General features: G+C 38.3%; 1 protein-coding gene across 2 annotated transcripts in view; it reads right to left on the bottom strand.

The window, feature by feature from the left end:
• CRPPA (CDP-L-ribitol pyrophosphorylase A) overlaps window positions 1-19,159 on the bottom strand; it is a 58,306-nt gene that overhangs the window by 2,279 nt on the left and 36,868 nt on the right. The window contains exon 10 of one of the 2 annotated variants that reach the window (XR_015946471.1): window positions 10,710-10,920. The exons of the other annotated variant lie outside the window; for it this stretch is intronic. The gene's annotated coding sequence lies outside the window, so the exon portion shown is untranslated. The remainder of the gene's footprint in view (window positions 1-10,709; window positions 10,921-19,159) is intronic. 2 annotated transcript variants of the gene reach the window in all.

Raw genomic sequence — 19,159 nt, 5'->3', positions numbered from 1 at the left:
TGACATCCTTTGGCTGCAGATGGGCAGAGATTAAACTTTTGAGATCTACAGTTGAAAAAGAATCTTAGGGTGGACTTCCGGTCTGCTGCGGAGGGAATGGCGGCGCGCTCCGTGTCGTCTGAGTAAAGGACGACGCGGTTCTGGCTGATAGGGTTCTGGGGCGAGGCCAGGGCTAGGCTAGGCACCCCCCTGGACCCCTCCCCCCAGGAATGAGTGGGGACCTCATGGGTCCAGCAGAGCGTCGGAGAACTTGCCAGAACCCCGATCTCCCCACTGCTGTTTTTGCGAGGGGAAAAGGGGAAGAGGCTTGAGTCCGCTCACGGCTCCATTGCACCCTACAGCCGAAGCCACATGCTGTCACTGTAAGCAGTGGACTTTCCAATCAGAGGTAAAGACCAAATAAAGCTTTTAAAGAAGAAATTAGGTTTAAATTAATTGATTTGGCAAAACGGAAGTGAAGAAGGAAGTCAGCGGACAGGCTCTGCAAGGGGACTTTTTGTGAATGGGAGCAGAGCACAGTAGTAGCAGCTAATGGAGACTATTTAGCAATTTTGAAATACAAGAAATTTCCTTTCTTTTGGATACATATTGGATACAATTATGTCTGGTTGCTCTTCAATAGAATAACTTTGAGCTACAATTTGACAGCTGGGCAGAGATACAATTTTACAGGCTGAGGGATATCTGGCAGAGCAGCAAAAGTCTCCTGTTTAAAAAGAGGCTTGGAAATACAGGAATTAATACTTTTAACCCTGGAACTTGGAGGCACAAACCAAAGCTAGCAGGAGAACTCTCTACCTATTTCGGGGGAGAAATCTCCCAGAAAGGGAAGAGAACCTGGAACAGCTGGAGTTGGTTGGATAAAAAGTGCTTGCTGAAGACCAGGGATTTTATTGCAATATTACCTGCCAGTGAGTAACTTTTCAGTATTCTCTGACACCTTTGGAAGCATACCTCTTGAATTTTTAAATATGGAATTTGGATTACAATATATCATAACATATTGGATTATTTTGGATTACAATTAGACACTTTTAACTATCTCTCCTTCGCCGCCATTGTCTGAGAAAAGAAAGGAACTGTGGAAGAGAAGTATATTTTTATATGGTGTATTTGTATGGATTTTGCCCATTTTTGGATTTATTTGATCTGTGAACTGTTTTGAGTAATATCGTCCGCTATTTATGGTAGGTGGGATTTGGCTGTGCTAATTAAACAACCTTTGGGTGGAAGGGTAATTGCAACAAATTGATATTATCCACTCTTTCTTTTTACTTGTATTTTTGTATTTTTATTTATTTATTGGTTTCTGTCTCTCTTTTGGTAAGTGGCAAAAGGGTCCAAAAATAGTGAGGGGAAAATTTATAGTTTAGTCTGGGAGTGGGGAAATACTTTCACTTTTGAGTAGAGTGAGAAATGCAGGTGTGACCTTGAATAGATCACAATAAAGACTCTGTGGGAAAACTTTTAGCTAAACATGGGGGGAAAACATGATATGGGAGCTTTTACCAGGAAGGCCTCTATTGAGAAGAGACGTGCAAGCGTACAAGAAGAGACAACAACAACAGAAGAAATGGGGAAGGCAGATTATACTGAGTTCTTTACACAGCAATTTATTGATTTTAGGAAAAAGATTGCCCAGTCAATGAAAGGTTTGGTACAACAAGTGCACTCAGATTTAGAAAGATCTACCAATTTATTGACAAAACAGTTTGGGAAGCTGGGTGAGAAGGTTAATAATTTAGAAATAAAGGTTGGCAGAGAAATGACTTTGCATAATACAGTGGAGAGCAGGTTACAACAAATAAAGCACAACATTAATATTAAATTTATTTTTTTAAATAAACTTAGCTGAATATTTCCTGTTCTCTTCATTCAGTTTGCACATTTTTTACTGACAATGGTCAGTGCAAGAGGGTCTCTTCTACGGACAGATCCTTTGAATCCTTTGAATTTGCAGATTGCTAAACATTTTTGCTGTGTTCCCAACATGTTTAAGTGCAAAACCTTTAGTTTCTGAATGACTGCTTTGTGGTTTGGATTCATTAAACCCAAATAAAAATAGAAAGAAGAATCAGACATTCTTTCTAATATCTAGCTGGACCTGTGAGTGAGCACTTCGTTCCAGTGATATTTTGATAGCAAAGAACCTTTCTTGGAGTTTCTGCTGAATTAGATTGGCAGTGCAAACTGACTCAATAAAAAATGTCATGGTCAATCATATTTACAAGTGTTCCTGTCTTTCTTTCTATACAACTTTCTTTCTATAGTGTTACAATCCTGCTTTTCAATATTTTCATTGAGGGAAGCCAAATATTCAACAACAGAAAACATCACAGTCTTAGATACTTGAAAAGTTTAGTCATATTGTAACATTAAACACAGAAGGATAGGAAAAACAAAACGAGCAGCCAAGATCTTGTTCTTGTCCCACACCAATTATCTCACATTGCCGACCACCCACTGCTGCCTCTATGGTTCTGGGACCCCAAATATGTGATGCTTATGGAACATGTACAGAAAATTGTTTAACTCATCAGTAAAACCTGCAACAGCAATCCTAGTAATTGATCTTCCCTATGTATCACGTAAATTCTGTCGTAATCTACTTCCCCATCTCCAAAATGTAGACCGTATTGTTGATGAACCACAGGATCCATTAACCTAGTACAGTTAATGCTGTATTGAAAAATCTATCTTCCTGGCGTGCAATATTCTTTTACTGTTATTTAAATGGATGATTTACTGCATTAATATACCAACCAAAGAACAAAACATTTACAGCGCCATGTGAATGCAATTTAGAAAAATAAAGCATTTTGGAATCTTGCCAGTCATACAGTCTATAAATTCATATTACAAAAGTTTGATTCCACAAAAAGATATGCACCCTCTGCTTTTAAATAAGAAATGCCTTGTAGCTCCAGATGGATTCGGATGCACACTTACTACATCTGATTCAAGTGGTTTCCCACCATGTGTGGGCGCCCAGACCACACACTGATGTCTTCTTTTGCTTCAATACTAGTTGGATTATGGTAATACGATGCCGGAAAGCAGTCTCATATTTGTTTTCTAGTAGAGTTATTGGTGCTCAGTAACTTGAATTCTATACATTCAGCTATGCCACCGTATGAAGCGAGACCACACATACAACACACAAAGCAACATTGCCTAGACAAGTGTGCAGGCCTTGGAAATGGACTGGAGGTGAGCAGGCTTCACTCCGGTCTGCCCTCAGCCGCTTTAAGGCATTCCACAATCAGGGTTCCACTGCCAAAAAAGTCCTCCTTCTTGTTGACTGGGGAAAGAAACTGGGCTTCTTTATCCAGCCCTCAGAACCTTCCCCAGGCCCATGCTCCCCAGCTCTGCTCCACACCCTCAAGAGCTTTTGCCTGGCTTAAGCATAGGCTACTATACGAATATATAGTACAGTACTTATTCTACACCTAGATGTAATTATTACATAGCCAGATGTCATTAACGAAGATGCGGAAAGGGCAAATCCACATATGGTCAGCTGCGTCATTCCAAGCACCTCGTCTATATCATCAAGCCACAACAACTACAAATTGATTAATTGTTTCCTGATACAGTGGTGACAAGGTTGGAATAGATAAGAGCCATTTTATCATCAAAACGTCTCACAAGCATGTCACAGAAGTCCTCCAAAGGTTTTAAAATATCACCCAATAGGCCACTAACCCCTCAAAAAACTCTGCTGAACAACTTCCTGAGCAATTGTGAGCAATTCAGTGGGAGGGATCATGTTAACAGCCCAATACAACTCACAATTTCATAGTGAGACAAGGTTTTTAACAGAGGCACCAACCACGTCAACTGGAAACTCCTAGGGTATTCATGAATTTATGGGATTCCTAAGTCTCCCAGAATGAACAAACTTAATGGGCCCAACTCTTCTGCACAGAGGAACGGTTGCTGTCTGCCTAAATTCATGAGAAAGAGATTTAATAGTCTGGCTCTGACTATGACAATAGGGTCTCACCTTCAAATCACCTGATAGGTGAAAAATACTAGGTTCAGAATGCGCCCTGGAGAATGCATAGGCCCAGTAACAACACATACCAGCCCAACTGTTGTCATGAAGCCATGACAGCCTGTTAAGGCTGTGCCTGTCTTGGCGTGAATGTTGACCGATTCTGACTGCAACAGGTTAAGCCAACTTTTAAAAATCATGCTATTTCACTGACAAACAATAATGGCTGGGAGACAGAAGGCCAAGGCATCATTGCCCACTGTATCTTTTTATCCTGAGTTCAGCTGAGTTGAACTTCAACTGAAATGAAGAATAAGCTTATATTTATATTGACAGCTGTGTGTAACTATATCAAAAGATGCCCAAATGTTAGTTGCTGTAAAGAACAAACAAGAACGTGAAGTAGTATTCGGTGCAGCACATTTGGCATTTCTTTTGGGTGGTCTCAGTAAAGTTCTGAAATAATATCCCACAACCTGTCTAACAGAATCAACAACACACCTGCTTCCAACCGAGGGGGCAGGGAGAGACTGGCTGCTATAACTGTATCAAGTTTGGGAGGGTGAAAGCATTATTAAGATGCACGAACTTCACTTCCTTTTGCTAGTGAGGTGTGGCATCATCACAATGGTTTTGCTCCAAAAGCCCTTGGAAATCTGGATGATGTACTAAAACATACATTGTATTTTGAATACCCATCTTTCAATACATCTGTATCAGTATAAACAGAAGATTGTCAGTTGGCGACAGAAGAAAAAGGATAGTCTGTAAACTATTTCTATGGCTGCTAGGAGTTACATTTGCAGCACGCTCCTGTGTTAAGGAAAACTTGTTAGACATTTTTGTACTACTGGAAAACACCCAACCATTCACCCAGACCATGCCAGCAGGAAAGGCAAAAGTAAACAAAGGAAAATATGCAATATTACCTTTAAGATGTAGATCACAGACAAGATGCCTGTGAACCTCCAGAGTGGTTGAACTATATGAGGTATATGTTTCATATATATGCCTCACTCACTCACATCCATTTATAGCATGTCTAGTCTATTCTAAGAAAGTAAATTAACAATTTGAGGCACTAAAGGTGGACAAATCGTAACAAAAAAGATGATGAATTCTAGTATACAAAATATTTGCGATCAGGAAAACTCTTTACCTAAAAACACAAGAATGCAGAAACTACAATCTTCCAGATACTATTGGACTAGAACTCCTGCCATCCCTAACTACTGTTCATGCTGACTGGGGCTGATGGGAGTTGGAGTCTAACAACATATGGAAGGTTGCAGGTTCTCTACCTCTGCAAAAAATACACCCTCGCCATTATTTATGTCCTTACCTTACAGTATTGTACTTTCACTGAACTGAATGTCTTTGTACAAGATAAGTGATGCAGAAAAACAACAGAAAGTGCAACTGCCCCATTGTTTCCTGTTTTCAAGCATCTTAACATCTCATCTAAAACAGAATGTATTCAAACTGCATTGGGAATCTGCCTATCTAGAGCAGGAGGGCAGGGGAAGAATTAAGTGTTCTACTTGTGATGAAGCAGATCAAGAAGAAAGCAACATTTTCATTTTCTGTTTTCCTCTGTCCATCATGCATACACATATCGAGAATACAACCTCCGAATTCAGCTTTCAGACTTCAAAATCTAGAAGTAATAATTAATGGACATGACTAACTTATCCATTAATTTCAGCAGGTCTGCTCTGGATATTGCCAAAATACATCAAGTAAATTAATAAAAACCAGCATAACCATAAACAGAAAACCAATAAACTAGTGTTCTTCTCATTAGGCCTTGGATGTTAAGATTTGTCATCAACCATACTTAATCAAGAACATCGTTTTTTCAAATTTGCATAAAGCTCATCTGAAAAGTGTTTCCTCTGTGTGTGTGTGTGTGTTTTAAATCTGCTTCTTAAGCTATCTACTTCATGTTGTTGTTTCTCTGAAATGTTAGTCATGCAATTCATTTCCAATGTAGACAGCAATTATTGTGTGCAGCTTGCTTCCCACCATCACCTCTGTTCTCATGTTTTTGGAGATTTAATAAAACCAAGATTGTCAGGTTTTTCTGTTTCTACATTGTCCTCTAAACACTAGATTCTCAAATGTCTGGAATGCCATATATCCTAGTTGAATATGTTTTCTATTCCCATTTTGTTTCATGAAAGTTGTACTGCCCAGCATTAATTTGGAGTTTGAAACAAATAATTCTAAGTACAATTATGCTCTGCAAAGCCAAGACTTTCTTAGTGATAGTGCTCATCTACACTCTATAAATCAGTGTTAAGTCACTATGTGTGGAGGTTTTCCTACTGTTAGTTGCTTCAAATCAGTTTTGAGAAGGAGGCCACACATGGGCGTAGCCAGGGGTGTGTGCAGCTGCCCCCCATCAAGTAAATAAAGAAAAATACTTAACAAACTGACCAATTGCATTGCAGATAACTTGGTTCTGCTCCCCCTCCAAATAAATCCTGGCTATGCCCATAAGGCCACAATGTTTGTTTTTTCAATTCGCTAAATAATGCAGATTAAACTTCACATTTTCACTCTGCTAATCAAATACTGCTAATTTGAATTATTTTAAAACCAAAGCCCAAAGAAATATGAAAGAAACACACAACTTGAAACTCAGTGTGGTCTAAGGTTTACATCTGTAACCTCAGTTGGGAACATAGTCGGTACTTCCTTTTGCTGAAAATTCAAATTAAACCCAATTATTTGCTAAAAAACACTGAATAAAAGAAAAATAGCAGTGAAAATATATCTTCTGTAAAAAGGCTGAATTCCCATGCACATATCCCTGAAAGCAAGCATCACTGGGCTTACCTTTGAGTAGATAGGTATACGTTTGTGCAGAAAATGCAAGTAAAACATTGGGAGAGGAGGAAAAGAGCCAACAAACAAGGGCAGTTGAGTAGCAACTAAATTCTAAGATAAACCAGTTGTTTTTGCTTTTTTCCTCACTTCCACTTTTGTTCCTACAAAATTGTTTTGTCTCTTTCACACAGATTTGTGTTTTTAATTGTGGCGAATAGTTAAATAAAGATATTTAATTGCTCTGTGGAAAAAAATGTACATTTGTGTTTTCTGTTACGAGTTCACCCTAAAAAATAGCAAGACTTCAACATAATCTAAAAAGAATGCTCTATGTTACTGATTAAAACAGAAAAATGACATGACATTACCCATGAGTAACTCCTTCCCCTCCAATAGTTAGACAGCAATAAAACTTGCTTTCAAGCAGACATAAAATGCACCAACCAACAACAGTCTGTACTAGACGTATTTGCATAGTACACTACATAGCTCCACTGGTTTCAATTTACATGCCTGAACAGCATCCCCAACTTTGATTCTACTGGATAAGGCTTGTTCTTGGCTACAGCTCATGGTTAGCAATCTAAACCATGAGCCCCGGTTTAGAAGCCAAACTGTGGTTTTAAGAATGACCAGGGTAGAGCGAAAGGACTATCAACTCCTCTCCAGGTTCCTGCACATTCACATGGTTCAGGTATCACTAAGGTATAAACACAAAGCTTGTGGTGCTTTATGAACCAGGCCATAGGAAAAATAGTAAACTAAAAGCAGTGAACTGCTTGAAGCTCCCATTTCACCCATTGCTGTACTGTACGTAAATGGGCTCTACACTCCCTTATAGTTGATCTCTATAAGGGAAAAACATGGGGAGGGGTTTGGGAACATAGTGTTATATAGAGACATTTGCTGCTTCACCATTGACTTCCAGCACAGTGTTTTTATACTGATATGTTTTTATAAGATGTTTAATGTTATGACTTACTGTGCATGTGACCTACCTTGGAAGGTCTTAGCCTAGAACTATCTGAAATTATGGATCCTAAACATTTCTGTTATCATTATTATTTGTAATTATTCTGTGTGGGAGTGCTGGGGTACTTTTGCAAAACAACAACATTGTGTATGCACAATCCTTATTTGGCTGTTTTATTTCTTTTCTACATTCCATGTTTTGATAGTGAAAGAGAAAAAGACATTGTGTCAATGGTTTCTGACAAACATTAATTTAGTGCTATGGTCTTATGGAACTAAAATGATAAAGTTATCAGAGATGAATAGCCAAAATAATATTTTTATGCCATTATGATAGATGCATAAAACAAGGGTTATCTACAACATGTTACAGTAAACTAAAAGCATTCAAGGGTTGTTTCACACATTTATGTGCACAGGGATATTTTAAGATATTTGAAGAATATACCTAAAAATGTAAACTATAAATGCAAATGCAAGTATCACAAGGGCATACTTCCCAAGGAGCAATTATGTGCCCTAACATTACCAAATATTGCAGCCTAAAACTACCAAATTAATGATTTTGGGATATTTGTAGATGTATCCACAATTGCTGAAAAGATTCTGTTACTAATCCCACTTACAATATTGTTTAAAAAATGTCAAATATTACTGAATCAGAGTAGCTGGGTACAAAAAGAATGTCCTTGAACCCCGAATCCATTAGGTCCAGAGAGAACAGGCAACACAATCCAGGACAAAGTTTTACATGGACCTAGGATGGGGAAGCTGTGGCTGTTGAACTCCAACTCCCATCAGCCCTACCTAGCCAACATGTCCATTAATCAGGAATGATGGAAACTGTAATACATCTGCGAGCCCACAGGTTCCCTATATCAGCCATAAATAGGTGCAACCCAGAAAAGCATCTGCAGGACAAATAGTGCATGGTGACTCAAAGAAGGAAGCCATAGCACTTTCTGGGGACTAAGCATTGAAACTCCCATTAGAAATACATATTCTGTGATCAAAGCTGGAAAGCAAGAATGGTCACCATTTAAACAGCACGAACATATTCATGTAGAAAGAAATGTGTTTTTCAACATTGCATTGTCAGAATGCATGCACTAACATGTCTTGTGTCAATATAAAACGTAATAATTTTGGCAATACATTTATAATTATAATCAGGACAAAATGAAGATCTATTGCCTTTTACTGTAATTATATTAATAAAACCACTGCTGACTGATGAAGAAATATGATATTTATGCTCCAGGGATTAAAAATGATAAATCACTGACGGTCAAAATAGTTGAGCAATCTCGTTTCTGGTAAGGTATTTCACTAGAAAGATAACGTAAGCCCTTCCTGAACTCCAGTTTCTTCTGATCCCTCTATTTCAGACAGCCTCATTTCACTGGCAACTGTGTAATTGACTCACTAGCTTATAATTATAACATATAGCAACAATGATGACTATAAATAGACCAATTCCGTTAAAAAATACAAAATGGCTGTAACTCCAAGAGCAGTTTGGTGCTAAAATCTCTTTGACCTCATTGAGCTTTAACTAGCCAGTATATACAGCTGTACGCTTCTTTAAACTGTAACTGAAAACTAGTGTTAGAAAACTGTTTGCAAATTAATATTATTTATACACTATTTTTCTTTACAAGTACCTAAAACAGCTTATAAGAGTAGAACGGGATCTATCACATTTTAAGAATCATTTTAGAACATTCCACTCTTACATTAAAATAATAATTTAGGGATGTCTTGGCTCCCTGGCATCTCCAGACAGGATTGGGAACATCCCATATCTGAAACCCTAGAAAGCTGCGGTCAGTTAATAGAGACAGCAAATACTGAGTTAGATGGACCCCTTGATACTATGCAATTTCCTATATTCCTATTTTTGCCATTGACTTCCCAAATTAATTTCTAAAAAGAAAAAAAATGCACTGCTGCATTCCCCCAGCCCCAAGTATTACAGTTCAGACACCTTGGATCATCTGCAATGAAGAACAAAATGTATTTTATATTTGTTTTGTTTGTTTATATGGGCTTAAAGCTGTAATAAATATCTATCTATTTATTTATTTTATATCTATTGATGAGCTAGCTGCTGCTGTAAACTTTTCCATGGGGTAAAGCAAAGCAAATTGGACAAACTGATACTCTCACAAACTACAAATGAAGAGGTATCACATGTATGCTGCCTTGGGTACTATGGTGGAAGGAAGTCAAGATATAACTGTTATTCAATTTTTTTAAAAAAATATGTTTTTCTCCACTCAGGCACTAGTTTGTGTGACTTTTTCCAATTTACTGACTTGTCAAGGGACACTCAGCGAATCATATATCATTTTTTCTTAATTCAGGAAGATATATACACATTGGTACAAATAAAATACGTGCGTGTGTTTGTTTTGTATTTTGCTCATTAAGTAGTATGCAAATGGAACCATGCACAACTGAAAACAATTTAACAAAAAGTACAGGGAAACATGGGGGCAGTCCACAAAGTAGGTCACACATTTAAACGCCTTTTAAAAACATTCATTTCTTCCCATCACTTTATTTCATTTTAACCAATACCACATCTCTCTTTTGTAACTTTGCTCTCACTTTCCCTTTCCTATGCTACTCAAAGAAATATCAACACTGTATGCTGGACCTCAGAGTACATGGGAGGGCACTGTATTGGCGGCTTTATTAGGCTGTAAATATTTTCCAGTCTTACCTCGTATACTAATCTAAAGCAGAGGTGGCTATCCTGTGACCCTCCAGATGTTGCTGGACTACAACTCCCATTATACCTTACCATGACCATGCTGGCTGGGGCTGATGGGTATTTATGAGGGCCAATGGTTAGGCCCTACCCCAGTCAGAAACTGTATTTTGTTCTTAATTCTATTCTTACCTGCCTGCAAACAGACATAGAGAGCCTAGATATGAGTTGCCTGCATATGGTTCAATAAACCGAGTTGTGTGGCCCATATCTTGTGCTACATTGGATAGTTGTGTCTTTCTGCACTTTTGTCATGATCCATCTTGTTGTCCATGGGTTGTTAGCATTCTTCGCAGCATGAGTAGCATTTTAAATTTTGCAACATCGTGAAATATGACATTCCCTTTGATCAGCAACCAAGTAAAAGAAGAAAGAAGAAACACAATCAAATTCAATAGATTCAATCTCCATGTCCATATACCTCCTTTGTGTTTATTTGGTACACACATCATTCAAGTACACACACCATCCAAGAAGCTTTATTACTATTAACCATCTTTTCCCTGGTGGAAATAGCAAACAATTTCAGTGGGACCAGAAGCACATTTATGAGCTAGTTCACAGATCAGGCCTACATGATTGTCTTGGGGAAAGAAAGTTAGACTGCATATCTTTTTGAAAATGATATGCAAAGTAAATAAATATAATTTAGACAACTGGAATTAATTGAATGTAACCAAAATTTGCATAAGGAACTGCTGATGTGGCCACCAGGAAAATTGCTCACTTCTTATCTTTGTTGAATTTAGTTAATTATAATTATACTACACCATCTTTTTTACTAAATCTACATGTACATCATCATGAAACACCTGCAGCCAGCATATTATTGCCTATCTATTGTAGAAAGCAATAATTATAGCATTTAGCTCCATTTGCCTTGATGTTGATACCATTGCATTCCAAGTACAAGACGTATTTGAAAGACCAATTATATTATAATTATTATTTGTTCATATAGCAATTGAATGAAATTTTAAAAAATGTTTTGGCACTTTTATAATTAGTGACATTATTTACACAGCAAACACTTGCTACACTCAAAACAAATAGCAGTGTAGTTTTTTTACCTTTGGTTATAAAATACATTTCACCGTCTGTGATTAATGAAGGAGTGGGTTTAGAATAGCATTTTGGCTTAAACCACAAAAGATGTTTGCTTGAGTGATAGAAGGCTTCTTACATCAATGCAAGTTACTGAGAGATCACTAAAGGAAATCGGGGCATGCGTGGAAATGAACCAGAGAAGGTAAAATAATATAGATGGCAGCAGAAATAATTTTAAACTGATTACAAAGAACTTTTGAAGTCTGCATGTGGGGTTGTTAAAAAAATGCTTTCATTAGGAGTTATTCCCCCCTCCCCACCATAGCTGCCAAGTTATCCCTTTTTTTAAGGGATTTTCCCTTATGCTAAATAGGCTTCCTCACGAGAAAAGGGAAAACTTGGCAGCTATGCTCCCCACCACGGTTTGCTACTGCTGTTGTTGGCATCCATCTAGGTCCTTCTATGTTAGCACCAAAAGCTTGAACTTGGCCCAGTAACAGATCGGCAGCCAGTGCAAGGTTGTCCCTTACTTGGGAATAAGACCCACAGGAATCACCAGGACATAGAATTGGGATCTGGCTGCAAGCCCATCTGTAAAACTGATGTAACTGATCTATTTTGAAAAGGAATCAAACTGAGAAGTCATGGCTGAAGTGCTGTCCATTAAAGAGATAATGGAGGGGTATTTAAGTAGCTGAACATATTTGATACCAAGCTACATCCACAAAATTCAGTAGCATGGATGGAATATTTTTAAAGTTTCAGCACCTTAAAAACAAAATGAAACCTGAAATGCAAATATAAGAGATTACAGGCTAATTTCTCACAACAGTTGAGAAGAATGGAGTCTTTAAATCTTACATCCCAAGTTCTCAAAATGCTATAAATACACCATATATATATATATATATATATATATATATATATATATATATATATAGTGTGTGTGTGTGTGTGTGTGTGTGTGTGTGTGTGTGTGAATATATATAAAATCTGAGGGTTATGGCTCATTCTAGGAGCACTAAAGAAAACCTGCGGTAACAGAAGATAAATTTAGTCACTCGTCTTTGTCACAGCCTTTCAAAACCAGCGAGCTGATTTAGGACCCTGACTTGTTCATTAACTAGAGTTCCCTCAGTTCAGACATAACAAGGAATTCCATTTAGTTTAAAACCAGTAGCAAATGCATGGTTCATGCACTTAACCATAGTTTGGTATTACATCAGAACTGGCTCAGGGTACTTCCAGAAATCTCACCATTGCAGACCTGTTTAGAAGCATGGAAGTTATCCTCTCACTAGCAATCCATTTCTTAGATATGAATAATAACAATCAACACTGAAACATTCATCAAAATCTATACTTTATAAAACAATGCAAGAAGCACAAAATACATTAAGTCAATTTTGGAATGAGTAGTTCAGATGCCCTGTCTTTGACAACTTGTCTCTGATCATGAATCAGTTGACACAGTGTGTACTTTTCACTTGTTTTGGCAAACATGCTGGTTTCCATTAGCAGCATACTCATGTAGTGTTTTCTTTATACACTGTTATGTTTAAAACAGCAAGTCTGTAATAGCTTTCAAAGAGGCCTGATTGTATTTGTGGTGAGGTTTTTGTTTTGTTTCATTTCAAGAGCTGGTTATAAGATTCCTGGTCTGTGGCTGGCCTTTTATGTTAGGAATAAAGAACCTTTATTAGCATCTCATATCAATAAAAAAAATCCACAATAATGTGGGTATTGTGGTAGTGCAAACACAGGATATTAACAATTTCCATGGTCTTTTTGAAATATCACTTTGTTTCTGAAAGGCATTATTCCTGCATACAGGTGGAAATTCGAAATGCAATTATCGTGCTGCTGGAAAAATTTAATATTTCCTCAATGAGTGTTTTTATTGCAAGTGCTACATGGTGTGGATTGTACCTGTGATATCACAAACAAAAAGGGCTAGAACCCAGCCTAACCCATGCCATTTATATTTTGTAGATTTCTAGGGTTCTGTAATTAACTTAAAGAGGCCATATCTCTGATTGCAGTATTTAAGTGTGAGACAATCCTAATTGTCTGAAAATGTTTTCAATAACTGGGTCTAGATCCTGTTCTAAAGCATAAAATTATTTCACTTTTATGAAGTTGCTTGATTACACATAGTTATTCATCACTCAGCAATTGCCGTATCAATTGATGGTTGGCATTTGCAAAACAGTCTTCAAAGATAAAACTCCAGAGGGAGAGCTTTTATAAAATCTCATCACTCTAATTTTCAAAGGAAGCAATTCACATACTGAGTTGCAAGTCATTAAGTGATGAGAAATCAACTACATGCATGTGTGAATCGAGAGTCCAAAGAAACTAAACACACATCACCTAGATTTTATGTTCTAACTCCATGAACAGTAATTTAATTACACCAAAAAATGAGGGGCGGTTAAGATAACAGAATGATTGAATATGGAACACTACTTCCAAATTGAGTGGCTAAAGCAGAGGTTTTCAACCTTTTTGAGTCCACATCTCCCTTGACCAACTACACTCTTTCTGCAGCTCCCCAGTGGGTAAACGCACTCTGAACCAGTTATGTCGCCTGCAGAGCTGACAGCCCCTCACCCCTTTCTGAACACCCTCCCTTGGAGTGTTCCCTCAGCCGCCTCTCCTCTCCTTTCTCCTTGGCAGTCCTCCAGCCAGACGTCACCACTGCCCCTGGTCTCTGAGCCACTGCCCCCTGCCCCAAAGAGAGGTGCCTCCTCATGCTGCCCCACAGGGGCAGAGGTTGCCCTCGGCCTTAGAATCCTGAGGCCAGCACCTTATTCACCTTGGCAGGCAGCAGTGACAGCAGTGGGTGCTGCTGGGCCTGCATGGTGGAAAGGCTCCCCTTCGACACTGGGCACTCAGTTCTCATCAAGCACAAGAAAGGCCAGTGTGGTGCCTGCCTGCCTGCCCAGCATCCCACATGTTTGTCCATTCCCAACAGCAAGGGCTGGGGGACTGGCTGGCTGGGCTCCCTCACCGACTTGCTTACTTACTCTGAGGCCACCTCAGCTCCTGGCAACCTGGCCAGCCCCTGAGGAACCATTTGCCTGGGGAGCTTGTAGCCAGGGCTGCTTCAACAAACAGCTGCATAAGCCTTTGGGAGGCAGAGACATGAGAGGGTCTCAGAGGAGGGAGGGAAGGAAAGAGGGACAGAGGGCAGGGTTGCCTGCAGCACCCTGTCCATCATTCAAGGCACCCTAGGGTGCCACGGCACACTGGTTGAAAACCACTGGGCTAGAGGATTTTGTTCCAGTTCCTATTATAACAGTAGTAAACTTTTTTTAAAAAAAAGCAGACAAATATCACATGCAGTAAACTGGATTGTATCCAGTGATGCCCTTGTGTTCATGGGATAGCTTTTGAGCCAGAGGAGACCTCTACTAATGGAAAAGCGAAACAATTTTCACCAATTCCCCCTCTGCCCTCCAATTCTACTCTACTGGGATCTCCTGAACAATGATGGGGTACAGTAGACCTTTCTTTTGTTTCTTCTTCCCTCATCTCACCACACTGCATAACAAAACATGGTAATGTGCAAGGAAGAAGAGGAAGCAGCAGAATAGTTCATAGTGCCACAGGTTTTTAAAATGCTAGGAGAAAGCAATGTTTCATCATTCACTGACTACAGTTAAATTGCTTGCACCCCTCAAATGTGACTTGCCCTCATCACTATAGGAAAAATTTAGTGCCTACAAGATGTGGGTCACAACATTGATTTGAATCGGTGGGAACAATTGTGAAAAATAAACCTAAGATTTACTGCTAGTTACGCATTAAAAGAGAACTATTTAAAAATGATCCACAGGTGGTATTTGACACCAAGTAAATTAGCCAATAATAATAACAACAACAGAAACATCAAAAAATCTAATTATTCTTTGGATGTATGCGACCATAGCTGCTCAAGTTCTGGTAGCACAAAACTGGATGAAGTACCAACATGAAAAGAATGGCATCTTAAGCTATTAGAATATATAAAACTGGCCAGCATGACAAATAGATTAAGAAATAATGATGACAAGAATTTGAAAGAGGATTGGATATTACATATAGATTATATGAAAAACTATTATAACAAAAAAATAACCGTAACAGACTAACAAAAATACTCAGCAGCAGAGGCTATAATGTGGGATAATATAAGGTAATGAAGAATAGAGTAAGAAAACGCAGTTGAAAAGACAGCAGTTAGGAAACTAAGAAAAAAGTGGAAGGGGAATTAAAGACAAAGTTTAGGTGAGTAAAAGAAACTGGAGAATAAGCTATGCTACTACTAATATTTATTTATATATGTCATATTTTTCCTTCTTATTATCCTTATTATATAATGCAGTATGCATTGATGATATGATAAAACAGAAAAGCAAAGAAAAAATATTTTTTAAAAAAGAATAATTTAGTGCCTAGAAGTCATTTGATTTTTTGGAATTTTAATGTTGGAAAGGCAGGATACAAATTTAAGAAACTGGTAAATAGGAGAGCTGTGTATGCACATATTACAGTGAAGGGTTACAGTGCAATCCTTCTAATATAGAATACATAGTGAATATGTAAGTCTTTTCTCTAGAAAGGATGCAGCTTAAGAATACCAAAGGCAGAAGCATTGCTAGGATATGTTCATCTTATTGCTAGGAACACACATGTTTACTCAAGCCAGATGCAAGTAATTGCATTCCTTTTGAATTTGCGGTGGAAAATTCAAGAATTTATAGGCTGGCAATTATGGACCGAGTACAATATATTTATTTTACATATTGTCTGTTGCTGCTATCTAGCAGAAAGAATCCCCTTTCAGAATTTGCACAAAATCATACTTCATGGAATGAAATAGTAAACAGAAGCATTTAGCGGCTAAAGCAAAATTAGGTTTCCAGAAAGATTGTAAAAATCAAATATAAGTGGTTCAGACTGTCAAAAATGGAAATTTGATACATTAGGACATTGTTCTTTTCCACCCATATGGTAGGAAAATGTTTCTCACTCTAACTCAAATACAATTGCAGACCAGTATGTATTTCTTCCACAAATTACATTCATAATTATGAAGATTAACCCTTCTCGGAGCAAGCACAGGTGCAAGGGAAACAATCTGTACAAAATATATAACGGTATGCAATATAATTTCTGAAAGACTAATTTCTGAAAGACTAATTTATGCACATGCATGCTTGCATACAATGGAACTTTCTCAGTGCATTAAACTGATTTCTAAGGATGGGTGATCTGCCACATGTACAGGTATCAGCTACAGATATTAATAGGAGTTGCTTCCAAGTAAATAACATTAGGTTCAGGATGTCAAATTATAATAACCTAAAGGATTAAGCAACACTTAAAATGGAGCTTTATGGCCACACCAGAGGTAGATGGGGGCTCTTAACCAGCACATGAATAACCAGAATTTACAGATTTAGAAAAGTAGGGTTTGTTTTGCCATGCTAATGTGTCTGCTTGGCCTTGCTCACATTCCTCTGCATCATGGCCCAAGTAACTGCCCAAACCACAGTCTGTGACTCATGGTTTGCATGTACCGATAAACAGTGGGATGGCACTTAACAGCTTTGGGCGTGTGCACAAAGCCTCTCTTTGCTAGCATAGTCATGATGAGATTGAATAGTTTGCTTCCAGTTTCAATTAACCACAGTTTAGTGTTATGGCCAAACCCTAAACAGTGGTGATTGAAACAATCAGCTTCATAACCAATGGTTAACCATCGTTTGGCTAGGTTTGAACACAAAACTAAGCAGGGGTTAGCCTTAATCTGAAGCAAAGCTTTCCAACATCAGACTGCAGAATGGGCTTACAATGTCCCAGAATGCAAGTTGCCTGTACTGTATATGTTTCCTAAACCATTGTATATGGGCCTGAGAGACATCCATTAAACCATGAAACACTGTGGGCGATGTTGTGGCACACTACTCTGCCTCACAGGATTGTTGTGAAGAAAGAATGCGATAGGTTCATGTACTCCACTTGGAGAAGGATTATTTGCAAAACATTTCTCTCAGTTAATTGATTTATCTTTCCAGAACAACAACAAAAATCCTCAATGTTTTCCCAGCCAATAGCTGAAATAGTAAGGTAATATCAGAGAAGAATCATCCAGTATTTAAATGCCTGAAGTAGTCACACAAGTAATTTCAAAAATTAACCACAAATTGAAATGTTCTCCCACAAATTGAAAACAAAATACCACCCTTGGTGAAACATCGGATTTTTTAAAGAACAAACACAGCCCTCGCTTGGAAATGGACTGAGAAAGGGAAACTTTGCCTTTTTAGAATAAGCATTTCAAGCTTTAATGAGATTAGCCTTTCTAGAGCTTTTATTTACAAGAACTACTAAATCAGGCATCCAGTTTTTAGTTTGTACTGAAATAAAAATGTATGGTACTCAAAAAGCTGTTAAACATCTGCTGTCAGTATTCTTCTTAACCAAGTCTAGCTACAGTTAAATGTAAGCCCTGGCATCACCCTTTAAATGGCAATTCCTGCAGCAACCGTGTAGCATGAATGGTAAGAACATGCCCTTTAAAAAGCAGTGGAGATGCACAGGGAAACACAGAGCTCAGCAGGCCCTCTGGCACAAGTACCTAATGATTTAGATTAGATTCACATATGAATCAACCATTCACTGTGAAAGAGAAGGTGGAGAAGCTGCCAAGGTAACAACTGGTTTTGTGTGGAAGCATAATTTCTGTGAACTGGTAGTCACACATCCAGCATAGCTGAATTCTGTGAGCTACGGCTACAATTTCTGGCATTAGCAAACTGACAATATGCAATGTATGTGGAGGTGCCAATTCATATAAACCACACAAATATCATCATATGTCCTGGCTTTGAGCCTCACACCCTGTTCCCTTCCAGCGTAATCACATAGGGCCTCATGCGTCAACCAGTCCTATAGCACTCCCTGACAATATTGCTATGCACGTGATCAAGCCAGGCTGAGCTTGGATCCTTTCAGGATTTATTCTCTGCTTCTGCACTATTATTTCATCACAGATTTGCCCTCATGCATTTCACAAGAAAATGCAGCAAGTGTCACCAACAGCAATGCAGCTGATTTCATTTGAAAGCATAGAGTTTTAGTGAAGACCTGTCTTTCTTGGTTTCTGTGACATACTATATACATTCTTGGCATTATACTTAGAATTATACTTACTTGACATCAAGAATGGCTCCAGGCAATTATTCAAGGACTGACATTTAAAATGACAATTCCCCAAGGCAGAGTATGATATATAAACAGAGCCAGAAGGAACTGTATTCCTGTAGCCCTCATTATACTGGGATTACATGGCTTTCTCAGAAACCTACTTAGGCTTTTAATCACAAATTCCTCTCAGAACCATGGAGTTGGAAGGGGCCCCATAGGCAATCCTGTCCAACTCCAAGCTCAATGTAGGGAATTCAGAATTAGAGCATCCTCAAAAACTGGCTGTCCAGTCTCCGCTTAAAGTCTTTCAGTGAAGAGAGGCCACCCCACTTTGTTCC

This window comes from Zootoca vivipara, chromosome 11, assembly GCF_965207765.1.
Source record: "Zootoca vivipara chromosome 11, rZooViv2.hap1.1, whole genome shotgun sequence".
Classification (NCBI taxonomy): Eukaryota; Metazoa; Chordata; class Lepidosauria; order Squamata; family Lacertidae; genus Zootoca; species Zootoca vivipara.
This window is presented reverse-complemented; position numbering and strand designations above follow the sequence as displayed.